Source organism: Phaenicophaeus curvirostris, chromosome 4 (genome assembly GCF_032191515.1).
Source record: "Phaenicophaeus curvirostris isolate KB17595 chromosome 4, BPBGC_Pcur_1.0, whole genome shotgun sequence".
Taxonomy (NCBI): domain Eukaryota; kingdom Metazoa; phylum Chordata; class Aves; order Cuculiformes; family Cuculidae; genus Phaenicophaeus; species Phaenicophaeus curvirostris.
In genome coordinates, this window is record NC_091395.1 from 13300176 (window position 1) to 13318125 (window position 17950).

Consider the following 17950-nt stretch of genomic DNA (forward strand, 5'->3'; position numbering starts at 1 on the left):
ACCGCGAACATAAATATTGAATTCAGTTATATGTGTTTAATTATAAGGAGAGAATCTCCAGGACAGCTGATTGAGTTTAGAAGCAGACGTCTCTACGTCTATTACTCTGTCTATCTGAGCCTGCTCAAGTGCAGGATTCACAACATGGAATTTGGTCAAGCCAAGGTAGAGCCGCAAAGAAGGGCCACTGAAACTATCTGCAAAGGCACCACAACGTCTTCTTCAAAACAAGTATCAACACAAAGCCACTGAGCAGCGTATTATAAATAACTGAGGTCACTCAATTTGACCAAATAAGCCTTCCTACTTTATATACCTGGGGCATCCGCAATGTCAGGCAGAATTTCTACGGTGATCGAAGATACAAGTCAGACATTCAAACCTTTGCCACATCACTAGGTACAATTATTAATGGAAGACAGGACCTCAGCTGACTGTCAGGGGACCCAATGTCACCTGAACGAGATCCAGAGAGACACACTGTCTTCAACATCATAATACTCCCATGTGAAAAGAGTCAAGAAAGGAGGTGCCAAGGCGTGACAACTATTAAATGTTCTAGGAATGGAATAGTAGACTGAATATTCACAGGCTGCACAGAAATGAAGTCCCCCTAAGCATGGGATATCTTTGAGGAACTAAAAGCCATTATGGATATACTCACAAGACTTCCGCAGCTGCATAAGACTTACAGCTTGTGATGCTTTTGAAAAAATTGGTTTACAATGAATGCTGTGAGGTAAGAATAGGCTCAAGAACTGGAATGTGTGAAAAAAATCTAAAGAAAAAATACATTTCTGTGAATGATACACCATTTCTGAAGCATTACATCCTTTGCAACAACTACAGCAACAGTTCTGTGCCCCAGTAGAAGACTGGGGAACAGCAGCACTGATATAAAAGTTATGGTCTATGTTAGACATAAGTAGACAGGCACGTGAAGTTGCATGGGTTTTAAAAATAGATACAATCTGTGCTCTTGGGGATGGAGCCGTTCTTTCGCAACATAAAGCGGGAACGCGGTCTGCTTACATCAGAATTAAGCACGCCAAACAGACACAGTGCATGTTTTAGCACTGGATATAGCACAAGCACAGTGACAACCAAGCAGTTGACTAACTGTGGCAGACGGTCATAGCAAGCACTGCTTCAGGGACAAACACTACACCCAGATGCTCTGCTAAAGGCTCTGTAGATCTGTAGCCCTCTGTCAACACAGAACAATATCTCTCCATTGGGCTTTCACTGAACGAAAACACCCACGCTCCAGGACTGGCATTGCTGTCAGGAGTAAGTCCTACAGAGACTGCTCTCTAAGGAGTAAGTAGCTGTCTAAGCAAGATAAGATTTACTTAAAAAGAATGAAGTATAAACAAGGAAATTATGAGTTATTTACTTCCCAGTTGGGACATCAGCCACTTTTAGGCATGTCACCAACAATACTAGGCATCAGACTAACTAATAATTCTTCTCAAAGGAGCAAGGTATTTAAATAGTACTGCCCTACTGCCAGTTCTTAAACTTTGGTGGTTTGAAGTTCACAGTGTTATTCCAAATACAATTTACTAGAAGAGGCACTCCTTTTTTTCCTCCCATATTTATCATGAAGAATCTGCAAAGAGGTAATAAGGAGTATCTCAATTTTAGCAGTTGTTGACACATCTCATTCGAAAGATGACTAAACTCAAGACAAACTTTCTACTGCCCTTCCAGGTCACTTTTATGATTTCTGAAGTGCAGTAAGGTTTTAAAAAATCTTTCCCAACAACATTTTATAGAAGAGATATCCGAGACAAGAAGCGACGCATTAGTGATGCAAAAAGCTTCTAACTTGGTAAAATGCCATTCTGCAAAACATTCCTTACCCTATGCAGAAAATATCCTCTGCATACTTTGTGATCTGTATCAGTCTTTTCTGTTTCAAAGTCCATTTATGCAAAATATTTTGCAAAGCTTGTTTACTTGCTTACCAAGTGTGGAGATATGTACTATTAAAATCAGGTCAGCAGGTCAACAGTGATTTAACAGTCTGGGAACTTTTTTGTTTCATATCAATCTCTGTCACTGCCTTGCAATAAGAGTGTTGTTTAAACTCAGTGCTCAAGGCCAAAATGACAGGAAAGGTCTTTACTGCTGAGGCATTTGGAGAGGAGACTTTCCCACCCTCTCCGGAGTGATTTGCAGTGATGGCGAGGAAAGATAAATGAACCTGTACGGAGACACAATTCTTTCTTGCATAGTTTGGGAAGTTCTGCAGTTTAAGCCGTGGCAAACCACCTATGCTCAAATGAGAATGGAGGTAAGAGTATGTACTTTTAGAATAGCGTTTTCAAGGTTAGGGGTGCAAAAGTAGCCTAGAAAAGGAAAGAGAAAAGTAAGAGACTCTGTTAAAGCATCTCTTGTAACTATCTAGCGTGAAAATCTTGTGATATCTCCTGAGAATCAAGAGACAAGAATCTATTTAGGAATCTCCCAAATGGACATACATACAACATACACATGGGCTTCAGTCTGGCTTAGGTATGTACAAATTTAATTTTTATCATAAATGTTCCTGGCTGTCACTATTAGTCTCACAGAACCACTGACTTCTCCCCTCCTTCCGTTTTCTCTATTTTCTTTTCAGCTCTAGTTGAGTGTAGGGGGGAAAATAAAATGGATAGAGGAATAAATGAAATATAGATAACCAAAGTAGTCCAAGCTGGGTATGCTTCAGCAGCTGAATTGTTATTTGTTAAACTCTTGTGGAATTTTGGGCAAGGTTACGTAGAAAACATGCTTCCTTGCCAATTAAGGGATGTTTCACATGAGCCACGCTAACTGTGTGTAACACAAAGCAACCAGCGTCAGTAACACTTGGGAACATATTTTGTTTCTAATGCATCTTGAAGGAAAATTGTTTGCGCTTCAGTTGTGGAGAAGTCTATAAGCAGAGCAGTTACGCATGCTTTATCTCAGTTACAGCTTCAGGAGTATGATGAAAAAAAACAAAATAAATCTGTGCATCTGTAATAGGATTCTTAAGCGGCTCTGACCATTTTGCTCTGATGAAGCAGCATTTGGAAAACATTAGGGAAATGCCTCGGGAAAAAGATCTTTCTCTGTAATTCTTAATTTTCAAAGGGCACAAGGGACTCAGTGACTGCCACAATCTGCTACATTCAGCATCTGTGTTTCTCTCATACATCTTGGACTGCTGTTGGTTTTTGAAGGTTATCTTAAAAAGACGACAACTTTTTTTTGGGGGGGGGGGGACATTCAAATACTTAAGACCTTCAAGCAAACACATTGCAAGGCCTTCCTTGGAATGGACAGTGTTTAGTGAAAGTAGATATGCAGTTAGAAAGAAGCTTATTAGAACACTGAATATACAGCACAGCAGACTTCAGAACAGCCCAGTTCTGGATAATGATACTTGATGTATTTCATTAATCTTTTCCCACTGACTAGCAAGGCAAATGTTCTGATGTGGAATTGTTCCTAAAACCTCAGTTTTGAAAGACAGGATCCCATGTTAATTTTTACTTGCAATGAGATTAAGGAGAATAAGATTTATAAGGTTCAAATTCTAGGACTTCTGTTGTTATGAGTCAATGACTTACGTTAATGTTTTTCATTTGATAGTTTTTCCTTTCAGGGATGACTTCTCACCGAGACATTAAACCATTTCTGACACTTACATTATTGCTAAATTGCAAAGATGGTTAAGGATATGGTAGACTGACCATAAAAGTGAAAGAGCTATTTGCTAAGCAGGACAAATGTGCAAGAAAATATTCTTAGACTGCTTCCACTCTTTTTGAGACTGCATTAGTGGTCACTCTATTAGTCTTTGAAAAACTTTAAAAGATTAGTAGTAATCTAAGATATTAAGAATACAGTAGATTGCTTGTAGAAAGGAAAATTATCTCTGATAATACCAGAATTTTCTTCAAACAGCAAGAAAACAAGATACCTTACACTAATTGGGGAAAAAAAAATTCCAATTATTCCATGTCTGCAGCCTGGAAAAGATGTAAGCCAAAAGATTGTATTGTTACTTTACTTAACAACTCCTCAAACTTTGTACTGGTGGAGTTTATCAACAAAATGCAATTCAACAGCAATGGTTACTGGATAGCTACTCATACTTCAGGAAGTCAGAAAGATAAGCCCATTTGTTTCTGATCACCAGAAAGTCTCTGGGGTTTTGTAAGAGCCTGGTGGCAATAGAACACTTGAGGTATTTGATTGTTAAGAAACAAAGTTCTCATATCACGGTAGTAAGTTCTTCATTACTAAAATGAATTTGCCCCAAACCTATTAGAAATAAAGGAAAGGGGAAAAAAAATAGACAGAAGGGGGATAAGGGGGCGGCAGGCATTTGAGCAGCCAGGCAGAGTGTTATGCATCCAACTACTAACTAGTTGTCAAGAAATCTTGCTACTTTTGCTGATTTCAGACACTACTGTGACAAAGGATGAGGACAAGGCTGAAGTACATGCCTTCTTTGCCTCAGTCTTTAATAGTAAGGGAAGTTGTTCCCTGTGAGTACATCCCCAGGAGGTAGAGGAACAGAACAAAGCTCCCATGATTCAAGAGGAGGCAGTTAGAGACTTGCTTGGTCAACTATATTATCATGACTAAACACGACCATCTGCATGGCAGCCTGGACACCTAGATTCCTTTTCTGGCCTGTACAGCATAAACCAACAGATTACACAATAAATTGTGTAATTATGTGGAAAAAGTGTTGCATAAAACTAGAACAATATTAGTTTCTTGGAGGATATTAGAGAATGGTATTTGATTCTACAAATAGCTGGGCTGATAACATCAGCTGACAATCTGACACATCTGACTTCAGTAAGGACAGATCTCTCCTTGTTGAATCTCATGAGGTTCAACAAGGTCAAGTGCAAGGTCCTACACCTGAGTTGGGGCAATCCCCATTTTCAGTACATGATGGGGGATGATGTGATTGAGAGCTGCCCTGCAGAGAAGGACTTGGGGGTGCTGGTTGATGAGAAGCTCAACATGAGCCAGCAATGTGCTCTCACAGCCCAGAAGGCCAACTGTATCCTGGGCTGCATCAAAAGAAGCGTGGCCAGCAGGGCAAGGGAGGTGATTCTGCTCCTCTATTCCTCTCTTGTGAGACCTCATCTGGAGTACTGGAGTACTGTGTCCAGTTCTGGAATCCTCAGCATAAGAAGGTTATGGAGCTGTTGGAATGCGTCCAGAGGGGGGCTGCTACAAAGATGATTAGAGGGCTGGAGGATCTCCCACACAAGGACAGGCTGAGCATTGGGGTGGTTCAGTCTGGAGAAGAGAAGGCTCTGGGGAGACCTTATAGCAACCTTCCAGTACCTGAAGGGGGCTACAAGAAAGCTGGAGAGGGACATTTTACAAAGGCTTGGAGTGATGGGACTAAGGGGAATGGCTGTAAATTGGAAAGGGGAAGATTTAGACTAGACATAAGGAGAAAATTCTTCACATTGAGGGTGGTGAGGCACTGGGTGAGAGGCACTGCCACAGGTTGCCCAGGGAAATTGTGGCTGCCCCATCCCTGGAGGTGTTCAAGGCCAGGTTGGATGGGGCCTTGGGCAGCCTGATCCAGTGGGAGGTGTCCCTGCCCATGGCGGGGGGGTTGGAACCAGATGATCTTTAAGGTCCCTTCTAACTCAAACCATTCTATGATTCTATGATCACTCTCACAAGGATTAAAGTTTGTATTATGGTTCTAATAACAGAAGTAAAAGAAGATTTCACTAGTACTTGTGACAATAACAGTTCTGTTCACATATTGGCTCAAGTTAATTTCTGAAATAATTCTAGTTGAATCTGTTCAGACTACAACAGACATTAATTTAATCCATTAGATTTGTCCATTACCCACTATCTTGAGACATCCTTATGTTCTCATTAACCAGCATGAGATGTAGCCCATACTGTTAGGAAAATAGCTCCTAATAACATTGACTTTAGTGGAGTGAAAACACGTGCTAACTGAATTCCAATGGATGCAAGAGTTGCAACAATAGAACAACACAGTAACTGTGCTGTTGTTGTACTACAATGGCCATGACACCTCAGAATGTAAGGAACAACTGGGAATTTAAAGGAAAATTAAAGATGCCACCCTTGAAGAAGCTTACAGAACAATCCACCTAGGTCCACAACACCATTTTATATCATAAATACACGAAAATATCTGGGACATGTGCATTGAGAAAAACACTCATTGAGTTCACCTCATCCATCTACAGAGAGCTCAAAGAGAACTCTGATCTGAAGAAGGAAGGAGCCTTTGAACAAGTCATTTGAGCACTACAGGAACATTTAACTTGAAGGAAAAGGATAAGCTGGTACTAAACACACATTCCTGATTATTCTATTCTGTCCTAAACCACAAATTTAATAAACAATTCTCAAATACCTACAATCCATATTAGAAAAACATTATACTCTACAAGAATTTGTCCATAAACTGCTCTTCTAGCCTTTAAATAAAGTTCAGAAACTTGGCTGACCTGATCACCAGCAGCAAATTTCCCTTAGGTCATTTGCTGCCAAAACTTCCAAATATTGATGCCATCCTTGTCAAACTTTATAGAGGTAGTTAGAGTACAGGTTTGTTCTCATAAATGCTACCACAATAGGAGCAGCACCTGCTAGGAATGATTATCAGAAAGAGTAGGAACAGAAAACCCTGGATTCAGCACATAACAGTGGAAAAACAAAAAAGAACAAAGGTTCCTTATTATCTGCTTTAAGCATTTGTAAAATATATAAATTCAGAGCAGCTGGAGATGTAATATCCACTCTCAGAACATCTTTGGTACTTGAAAATGAGGATCAGTTTTTTTCTATTAAAAAAAATCCAACATATTATATTTAAGTTCTGTTTTGAAAGTGTAGACATTTAATGTCTTTTGGTTTACTCAGGTAATTCCTTCCTTATTGGCATTTGCTCAGTGCTTGCCCTTGGGTACCAAAGTGCTTATTATATTCTAACAGTTGCATTTCTAGTACCCACGTTAAGGTGTCTTTTCCAAATATAGCAGTCTCTCTTGTGTTTTTAATCAGACACACTTGCGTAACACATCCCATTTAGATCTGCAGTTAATACTGTCAAGTAATTTAGCATTTTCTGTTCTCCAGGGTAAGCAGTTACAGAATGGCAAGACCACCTATACACTTGCCAAGAAAGATACTAGAGAATCATTAGCTCTCCAGACACTTAGGCTGGGCTGAAGGAAGTAATAGTAAGCAGTAAGCATGCAGCATGAAACTGCTCAATGTCGGCTGAAAAACAGGTAAGTAAACATTTCCATCAGTGATTTCCCTGACACTTGGACTATTGCTAAAGTTCACATTCTGAGACTCTGCGATCAGTGATGTTATAGAGGCTGCACAAGCTCAGCATCTCTAGCACTAATATTCTCAAATCTTGCCAAGGCAATGCTATCTAAGGCTAAATATCTCTTGGATTTCTTTAAGATATGTATGAACAGTAACACAGCGAAAGAGTAAAACTACTTCCAAAAAGGATTAGAGTGCATTTTTTGAGACGAACTGGAAAGAGACAGAACTATATCATGTCAGGTTAGCAATTCCAAAGCTTATTCCCAGAAACTTGACACTTGGAAGACACTGTTCAGCTTTGTCAGATCTCTGTAAACAGTGCAGTCATGAAAATTCATTAGCAGGACAAAGTAAAAGCAGTGCAACTACAAGGAGAAGGGATGAATTCTGTGCAGAGTACAGAGGGAAGCTTATTGTGATCCTGTCTTGTTTCCCTTTTAATAGTCTTATGTCATCCACTCCTAACATTTGTACTTTTGCCAGGGAGACTGCATGATTAAGATTAATCTACTTTTGGCCTACAAGGTCTTTTGAGTAATGTAACATCAGAAAGTCTCATTTTGATGATACATTACTGTAATGTATCTTCACAGAGCTGCCATGCCCTACAGTGCTGTGCTTTCATACTGCCAGGTACTTTGGTGACAGAGTCTTCCTGAAAAGCTGCTTCTGCACACCAAATCATTTCTAAAAACTTGTTCATTGCAACAAATAACGATGATGAGACAATTGATGGCTTCTAGGTGCACAAAGAAAATCTGATGCCAAGAGCAGTATTTTGATGCTACTTCTCATATGTTCCTTTGTTCTAGTGCTGGCTCTCGTTGTTTCTGAGAATGTAATGGACATGCTTCAGGATTAAGACTCTCTTCAAGAAAAGGTGACAGCAGTAGACTTTTCAGCCAATGTACCTTAACATCTATATTCCTTTTCCTCTTTTGATTGCCAGCCTGTTCTCTGCAAGTGCAAAGTACTCTTTTCTCATAAATGGCTTCCTCTTCAGCAGCCCAGCACAGTTAGAATCATGGAAACACTTGGCTGGAAAAGGCCTTTGAGACCATCAAGTCCAACCATACCTGTCCACTGCTAAACAATATTCTCCCTGAGCACTTCGTCTACCCATCTTTTAAATACCTCCAGGTATGGTGACACAACCACATCCCTGGGCAGCCTGTTCCAGTGCCTGACAACCCTTTCAGTAAATAAACTTTTCCTGATGTCTAATCTGAACCTCCCTTGGCACAACTTAAGGTCATTTCCTCTCATCCTATCACTTGTGAAAACAAACCAACATCAACCTTGCTACAACTTCCTTTCAGGCAGTTGTAGAGAGTGATAAAGTCTCCTCTCAGCATCCTTTTCTCTATGCTAAACAACCCCAGTTCCCTCAGCCACAGATCATAAGACTTGTTCTCTAGTTCTTTCACCACCTTTGTTGCCCTTTTCTGGATGTCCACCAGCACCTCAATGCCTTTTGTGTAATGAAGGGCCCAAAACTGAACACAGTATTCGAGGTGCTGCCTCAGGAGTGCTGAGTACAGGGGCACAATAACTTTCCTGCTCCTGCTGACCGCACTGTTTCTGATAACAGGCCAAGCTGTTCCACTCAGGGCAGTTGTCCCTAATGTCTGCTAGACTGCAGCTCAGAAACGAGTGCCTGGAGGCTGGCCCATTCCTTTTGGCTATATCAGATGGTGTAAGAGGGGATGGTGCTTCTCCATGCAAACCTTGCCTCTTCTATTCTGCGATAAGAGTTTCAAACAGAGGAAAAACACTAAGACAAAGTGTATTCTTCTGTACCTCCAGCAAGTTATTACAATTAGATTGAATATTTAACATTTCTTTTTAAGTCTGCCCATATAAATCAATAAGTTTTTAATAAGTGTTTTGGCATCAGCTATGCAATATAATCCAACTACTGCTATTAGTCAATTAAGCAAGCAAGCCCATTATGTAGTTTCTAATTACAGTCTGTTTTAATGGACCATGATTACAGAATCAGAGACAACTAGTTTTGATCTAATCAAAGTAAATTAAAAACCTTTGTAAATACCAAGAAAGTGGTATTGAAGCCTGGAAAAACATGCTAAGAATAGATCATGTTTAAAACTGATTGACTAGCATCTATGTTAGCACATCCTTGGTACTGTAGCGATATCAGCATTTCCAGGAGTAGCGAAATCATTAAATATATTTTGATTTTACACCCATAGCTTTTTTCCCTTCTTTTTTAAGATGCAAATAGAGGAGGAAATTTTTCAAATTACTAAATATTTCCGGCAAAACAGCACAGATTACAAAAAATCTTCAAGAGGGTTGTTTAGAGAGGAAGTAAGTCGGTCAGTTTTCATCCTTTTCTGAAATACCTGTAGAACAATTACCCTACAGCATAAGGCAGGCTGGAATTACATAGAAATCATGAAAGAAAAATATTGATTGTCAAGATTTTGGTGAGTGGTGGACAGATACAATTCAAAACCATTAATTCAGCACCCACTTTGTGAAAGCAGAAGGAACATCTCCTATGGCGCGCTCCTTCAGAAGCAGCAATATATATTGTTTCCAGTGTTAAAACCCCGTCCAAGGACTCCTAGATGAACGCCACATACCAGAGAACTATTTTGGGCACCAAACTACAACAGTAGCAGTTCTATGCTTGCTGAAGAATATAAATCATAGAATCATAAAATCATAGAATAGTTTGGGTTGGAAGGGACCTTAAAGATCATCTAGTTCCAAGCCCTTTGCCATGGGCAGGGACATCCCACTAGATCAGGCTGCCCAAAGCCCCATCCAACTTGGCCTTGAACACCCCCAGGGATGGAGCATAAATAGCAGAAAGCACAGAAGTTACTAAGCTAGATATGAGTGACAACAGGAAAGGAAGTCAAAACTTGCTGAGAAATCTGTGCTACCATTATCCTGCCTCAAACCAGCAGTCTGGTTTGTGATCATGGAGTGTCATTATGTAGAAATTCAGAACAAATCAGCTGGAAAGACAGTGTAAAAAAATCAAGACAACATTTGTTGTGGCTAAAAGATAATAAGTAGCTTATTAGTGATAGATACTTTCTGTGCCTGCATTTAGTCAAAAGAGTTCTTCCGACTTTACACATTATCAAAAAGCACATGAAGCTACTGCTACAAACCTAAAAAAAGAAGCACTAAAAAAATAATTTAGTTTACAAAAAACAAACAAACCAACCACCCTTATGGCTGCATTCAGTAAATATTCTACAAGAAAAAAGTTCTCTTGGGATGCTCAAGGAAATAAGGAATAGAAAGCAACATGGAAAATAGAACTTTATATCAAGATCATTAAAACTGTGGGGAGGAAAAAAAAAGGAAAAAAAGAAAAAAAGAGACCTTTTAAAGCTCAGTGACCTCAAAATCCTTCACAAAATACCTACATCTGATTAGTATTAAAACAGGGTACTTGGAATCAAGACATGAACTTGGAAGCCCAGAGAGTGGCCCAAGAAATAATTTTATCTTTAATACAAACATACTTTAAACGCTTTCAAATATTTTCCATTAAACTTTTCCACCCCTTGCCTTTTTTTCTTTCTTTTTTTTTTAAGGAAGAGGATACATTTCCTAAAATCCTCTCAGCCAGCTGGCTGCACATTGCCCAAAGTTGTCTCCATATGCCTTATTGCTTGGGCTTTGTAGCATATGGCTTTACATCAGTTTCAAAGGTAGCAGGAACAGGTGCGGTGAACAACTTCAGATAATGAAAAGAACAGGAAAGCAAATTCATCAAAAAAATCGTCACAATATATTGAAGAAGAATAGCAGTAATTGCAGCGACAAAAGAACTGCAGTCAATGTCACTGGATAGTCTTCTCTGCTGAATTAAAAAATTAAAGTCACTATTTCTCCACTGGAGATTTCCAGAATTACTGGATTTGAACTGTCACTATTTTTTGACAGTTGTAAATGAGCCCATCTGAACCTCTAGCAAATAGCTTCATAACTGAAAGAAATGTAAATATAAGAGACACAAACCACAGCAAATTAAAAAGAAAGTACTCAAACCTAAAATCTCAGCAAGTCGATGGAAGAAGACCCCCAATGACTGACAGGCAACATCCACAACTGCATTCATCATCAAGATACCTTCCGTATTTAAAGAAAGTTACAGTTTCCAGGTTCAGTCTTCTTGGGGCAATATAGGAGCAAACTACTGGATTAATTCCGTGGTTTACCTACATCAAGGAGCAAATTTCACTTCCATGGAAGTTGAGAGAGAAGCTCCCCGTAACACACAGAAAAGTATGACTGAAATCTTAAAAGAGTCTACAACCCTTAGTGTTTTTGCTTTATCATTACTCTCATCTCTTAAGTTTTTCCTCTAAACTATAAACTGTCAGTATCTTTCCTTAAACTTTGTTGTCAGGGCAACATTGCCTAAACAATCTGACTTAATTTTCTCCCTACTGCTCTTTTATTTATGGAGCCAGATCCAAGAAAAGACTTATGAGAACAAAAATGATGCTGCAATATAAGTGTTTATGACAAAAGCAGTAATTAATATATCCCCTAATTTTTTCCCACTTCAGGTATGTTGTTGCTATCCAGTATTGTAAACACTAAACTTCTTATGTTCTTCTTTTCTTGATTAGAATTAACTTTACATTTTTCCAGCCATTTGCAATTAGATTTCTGGACATACGCCAAACTGCCATTGCTAATTTACTATCTGAACCTAGCTGGATTTCAAAAACAAGATGGAAAGTCTCCATCCGGTAGATCCAGCAAATTCACATACCACAAACCCCAAGTCCCTGAGTTAATGTGAAACTGGACAGTTAAACTCAAACCCAAGCACCTGAAAAACTCAGGTTTTCTTTGCTGTTCTTTCTCTGGCCAGTAGCAGATGGGTTATTTAGGCGTGCTCTGTTTCTTCAGTCTGTGCCAAGAGCTGTAGGCAGTGCAGACACAGATTTGGGAACAGCCTGTTGTGTTTCAGGCAGACTTTATTTTCCTTCTTCAGGCAAGAGTCATAAATGAGATTGGACTTCTGACAGACCCGTTATCCAGTTTACCAGTTAACACACTTCATTAGGATTATTATGCTTATCTCGGGCTATACATACAACAATCTAGAAAGGATAAATTCATGTAGAAACAGTCTCACAAGGGAAAGTATCACCTTGATCTCAAAACAGACCAAAGCTGAGGCATTAGGCACAGCGCATTGGGGACCTAGAATTTCAGTTGAGGCCCCACACTGTACTCTACATCTGGAACTACAGTACTAAGAGCGATGCCAAGCAACATGCCTTTTAAAGAAATAAGTGATGCTGTGATTTTATTGAAAGGAAGGATGCAATTAACCAAACTCTAGAGGGCTCAAGGCTGTAGATTTGAGGTGAAAGAGGTGCTGAGAAAAGAAACCCAAATTGCCAAAAATGTCAGAAGCCTAAAATTCCCCAGTTAGCAACTCAACATACATTCGTGCCCAAAAGACAGAAAAAGTGAATGACATACATACAGAAAACATCCTCTCATTTTCAGAGGTTATATAAACATGTACATTGACAATTAAAGAATCAGGGAGAAGTTATTAGTTGAAAGTTGATTAACATTAGATACCTGCACAGCATGCCAACATGAATTTAGGTATGCTCATTTTCCCCAAACCAGCACTAGAACTTTGAGGACAACCTTGCTCTGTGCTCCCAACACAGAAAAATATTTAGAAGAAATGATGCAGACTCAGAAGGTGACTAGGTGCTTTCACACAATTTCTTAATTTATTTGATCCATTAAATTTCCCAATTAATTTCTTCTAGCAATGCATATGATTCTGTTGCAAGTTAGAAAGGTAAAATCTCTGTTGAGAAAGATTTTGGATAGGAACTTGTCCAACTATTTGTTCTGCTATTTGTGCTTAGAAGAAGCCAAAAGAAACAGAAAAATCTTCTCTGCTAGCTTTTGTTGGAAGAGCTGCCTTAGTTGTACCAACAGTGAGAACCCATATATAGAAAACATGTTCTTGGTCAATGACATTTCCCCACGTCAATATTTATTCAGAATAGCAGTGAGGGCTACATACAAGCTGTGCTTATAGGAAGGACCTACATCGCCAGCAGTTACTTTCAGTAACAAATCCTAGATTTAAGCCATTTCCAAGTCCTCAGTATTCCTTCTGGTAATTAAAGAAGTCCTCCCTGAGAGAGCCAGAGAATCCTTTCAGATGCTTGGTTAGTGAGACTGTTTCTACAATGCGCTGCATCATTAAGGGAGGAAAAAAGATGTTTCATTGCATGGTCCTCACTGCCCTTGGCTATTACATCATTAGCTGGAATTTAAGGTACTTAACACCTTGAAATACCTGTTTTTCAAATTGTCAATTCCCTTAATGAGTCTGTCTGAAAAACAGCATATAATCTTTGTCACCTCCAAATTACATTCTAAATACCCAGTTAAATGATCTATCAAATGATGCTGCTTCTGGGCACACTCCACATTAAGGAGTCATAAGGGAAGGGGCACTACAGTAAATTTCACAAAGACGTACTGTCCAGGAAGGATTTCCCACATGGAACATTTACTCTCCAATCCTCTGTCTGCTTCCTCCCTGCCTCTGGCTGTTCTACACTCCAGTGTTCTGAGGACTGAACCCCAGCTACATAATATTCAAGTTTCTACTGCAAACTATGACAACTTCTTTAACTCTGTTGTTCACACTACGAAGCTCTGCTTCGTGCACTTCGTTTCTTTTTGGTGATAAAAGAAAAAAAAAAATCTATCTGAAAAGCTATTCTGAAAGCTGGGTAAGAAACACCAAAGGAATACTAAAAATGGACAAAGCCTCATCTTGTAATATAGACAACATAAAGTTAGTGCCACCAGCTACGCAAGTGATCCATCTTCACATCTGGGTTTTGAGCAATAAAGTTGTTTGTAAAACTAGCATGGTTCAAAATATTCTATTTCTCACTATTGAATTCAAGCAAACTTAGCAGATACTTATATATCAAACTGACATCATATTGCAGGAGTTTCTAACCTGCCCTTTTTTACCAATCCTCAATCCACATTTCTTCCTTTCTGTCATTTGTAATCCTGAAACATCCTTTTTATTTTGTTTTGAGATGCGCTGAGGATTATTTTTATTTAAATCTCATCCTACCTCCTATCTGCCTTTAACTTTCACCACTACTCTTTGTTTCAATGTGTCTAAAAGCACTTCTTTCTCCTGATGCCAGGAAAGGCTCCTGCAATCCCATTAGCTGCTTGAAGGCACTAAACTTTTAATTTAGGACAGTTTCTCCACACATCCCTCTGAGGTGATGTGGAGCTTCTTTGCTTGGCTGTTCATTACCCACATGACCCACTGCAGATACACCTTTTCCTTATTACAATACCCAAAGTTAAGAAGAAACCTCAGTGCCATAACTTGAAAGACCTATTGGGAAGAGACACTAAGTAACACGAAGATTTCTGTTAAGAAACCATAAATTACAATTAATATTTTAAATAAATATTAGCTCAAAAGTTTAGTAAGTCAAGAGTCTGGGAAGAAAATCTACTGAAATGAGAACTGATGTTGAACCAACAGAAAATACAGAGCAAGTAGAAGGAACAAACTTAAAGGAAAGTTGGTTTAAGGATAGGATTGGAAGTGCAGGTAAATAGTGTATCTGTTTTTTTAATGCTGTAGTCTTGCTGAAGCTGCATGGGTAAGCACAGAAAGGATATTCACACTGTTAGTTCTGGACAACTGGGTTAGGTGCAACACTGACTTCTAACTTCCACCCTCTTGTATCCCTGCACAGTCACTGCAGAGGGATAAGGACACAGAAAAATGCTCAGCTTCGTTTATAGTAGACAGAATTGATGAGGATAACTCCCAGCAGAAAAGCATATAGAGAGCTGATACTTTAGCTGGCCTTCACAAGTTAACAGGAGAGATGCAGCTGTGGTAGCTTCCCAGGCAGATAAAATGAGCCCAGGGAAAGATACAAAATAATACTGATACACGAGTTAACTTACTTAGTGCAGGGACCTGCATTTGCACCACACAGCCGTATTATTGAATTTTGTCTGCCTAACCGTCAAAGTTAATGACATCCACCTTTGTATAAACAGCCAGTACCACTAGTACCTAGGACATTTCTCTCTCCTCTTTCAGCTCTTTTCCTTTGCCTGTTTTCAGGCAGATAAAAAGGAAGGCACAGTAATTTCATACTAGGACTGCAAGGTATCAAACTTATGAGATGCTCCTCCCATAATCTACCCATTCAATTTTACTTTCGGCCATAGAATTTTAAATTATTCCGCTGACCTCAGTTGCTATAATGCTATTATTTTTTTGTTGATGTTGTGGTCATCCAAATGATCTCAGTTGTTATATACACTCTATAAAGAGCAGAGATTTGGACCTTACTTTAAAAATATTGTGTTCTAATAATGAAATTGGTGTCTGTTACTATTAGATGAAGAGCTGGTGACCAGATAGATAGACCAGTGAGCACCGAGATATCCACTGAAGCTGGTGGTGGAGCATACAGACCAAGTGTCCTGTTGGGTGATGCAGGATGCACCTGGTCACTGTTACAGTACCAAGTTACACAGGAGTATCTCCTGTCCTGCATGCTGCTCTTCATTCTGCATGATGCTGTAGCTTGAGCTAGAAAGAACCATGACTCTGACAAGGCTGTGCTACTTCAGGGTAAGACAGGATTCAGAGAACACCCACATGCCAGCTAGCCCAATGCGCTGCAAAATGCTATATTTGTACAGACAAATTACTGCTTTAGTTTCCATTTATAAAACACAAAATGCATTAATCCTTTTACCTGTGATTTTCAGCAACTTGCTTCCAAAAAAAATCAGATAGGAAAATTTCAGCTGAAGAGAAAGGACATATCCTGCATCCAGAACTTCATGAGGAAATACTGCTACCCCCACTAAATTGCTTCTACTGTTCCTAGGAGTGCTTCCCGTTCTTGAACAGAAACATAGCCCTGGTTGAAACTCGAGTAACATGAAGTCCTCTTTCCACTTCAGTGAGTTTAAATAGCAAAGTCTTTTCAGTAACAGAAGCAGCTGTAAACAATGCAACACAGGTGCAAGGTACTTAACCTGTCACAGCTAAGATACACAAGCTGCAAGCACAGGGGTTTTCAACAAGTTTTCAGCCAAGCAGGAAATTAATTACATGTATGAAGCTGAAAAGCAACCAGATGTGTAGCAGTACTTGTCAGATACAGGGTTTGTAGAATGGCATATCACAAAAGCAAAAGAATGTTTTGCATATGTCCAGAGAAACAGGACTTGGATGTAAATTTATCTAACACAAGCTTGTCCAGGTAAAGTCTACCTTTATGTCATTGATCTTCATCACAGAAAAAATCCTAAGAAGTTATATATGTTAAAAACCGAGGTCAAAGGGAAACAAATACTTATTTTGCTATGTAACCCACTGAAGTTGCCTTATATTACTTTCTAGAAATATTAGAAATACTACCCATGCATTATTTCTATGTGATTTTGAGGAGATTCAGTCACAGCCTCAGTATCCTTGAAATTGTTGACCAGATCTAAAGGTGACTCCCTATTACACCTTTAGGGGGGCAGGGGAGGAAATAAGGAGAGACAGGTGAGATCCAAATAGGGTTCTGGGGAGGAAAAGAACTGTGTTCACCTTCCCTCCCCTGAAATCTCTAAGATTTGCAACTGCTACAGAGGAGAAAGCCCTCAGAGACAGTTTCCTTCCTCAGTCCCTTTACCACTTCGGAATTTTCTCACTTTACTTGTCGGTCATGGGACAATGGCTCTGTGAGGCTGTCTAGAATTTTGTTACATCAGCTCCCACTTCTGCTTTGCCATCAGAGATTCTTCCCAGCACAGCCTGCCATTTCTGCTGGCTGCTTGTCTTGTACTTACAGCTGGGGTTTCCCTCTCTCCTCCAACCATGAAATTGCATCCCTCCTTCCTCTTCTTTTACTTCGCTGCACCTCCCAAGACCAGGATGCCACCCTGGCAGCTACCTTCTTTGTCAGATCACTGGAATACCTTTAAGTTCTCTTTCATCAGCCTCTGCATACAAAATCATATCTGAGCTCGAGTCAACACTCTGAGAAGGCCGTAGGATTTTCCAGAGTACAGTCAAGCTTATTGCTTCTCTAGAGGTAAATAAATAGTCTAGTATAGAGATGTCTGCAATCATCTCCAAATTCACAGAGAGACAGCCAGTATTGGAGAAATATTCTTGACAGCAATTTGACATTAACAGCTGGAGCCCACCAGAGAAGCTGTGAAGTCCTTATTAAAGTAGGACTGTGAGGTCTGAAAAGCCTTTCTTCAGAAACAGTATTGGTTTAGACAGCCTGCTTGAGGAGGAGGATGAACTAAGTGACCTCTGGCATCTCTTTCAATCTTTTCTATGATTTTCTATAATTTCATGGAGGGATTCTCCAAAGGGCTATAAATTTGTGTTGGCTAAAAAGACAATTATTTTAATGAGAGCCATGATTCTAGTCTCAGTGTGCAATTTCAACAGTGCTGCATAATACTAAGTGTATTATTCAGTTCCTGTGGAGCTTTCCCAAGTTAAAAAATACTGCAACCATTCCCTAAGTGAAATTCTAGC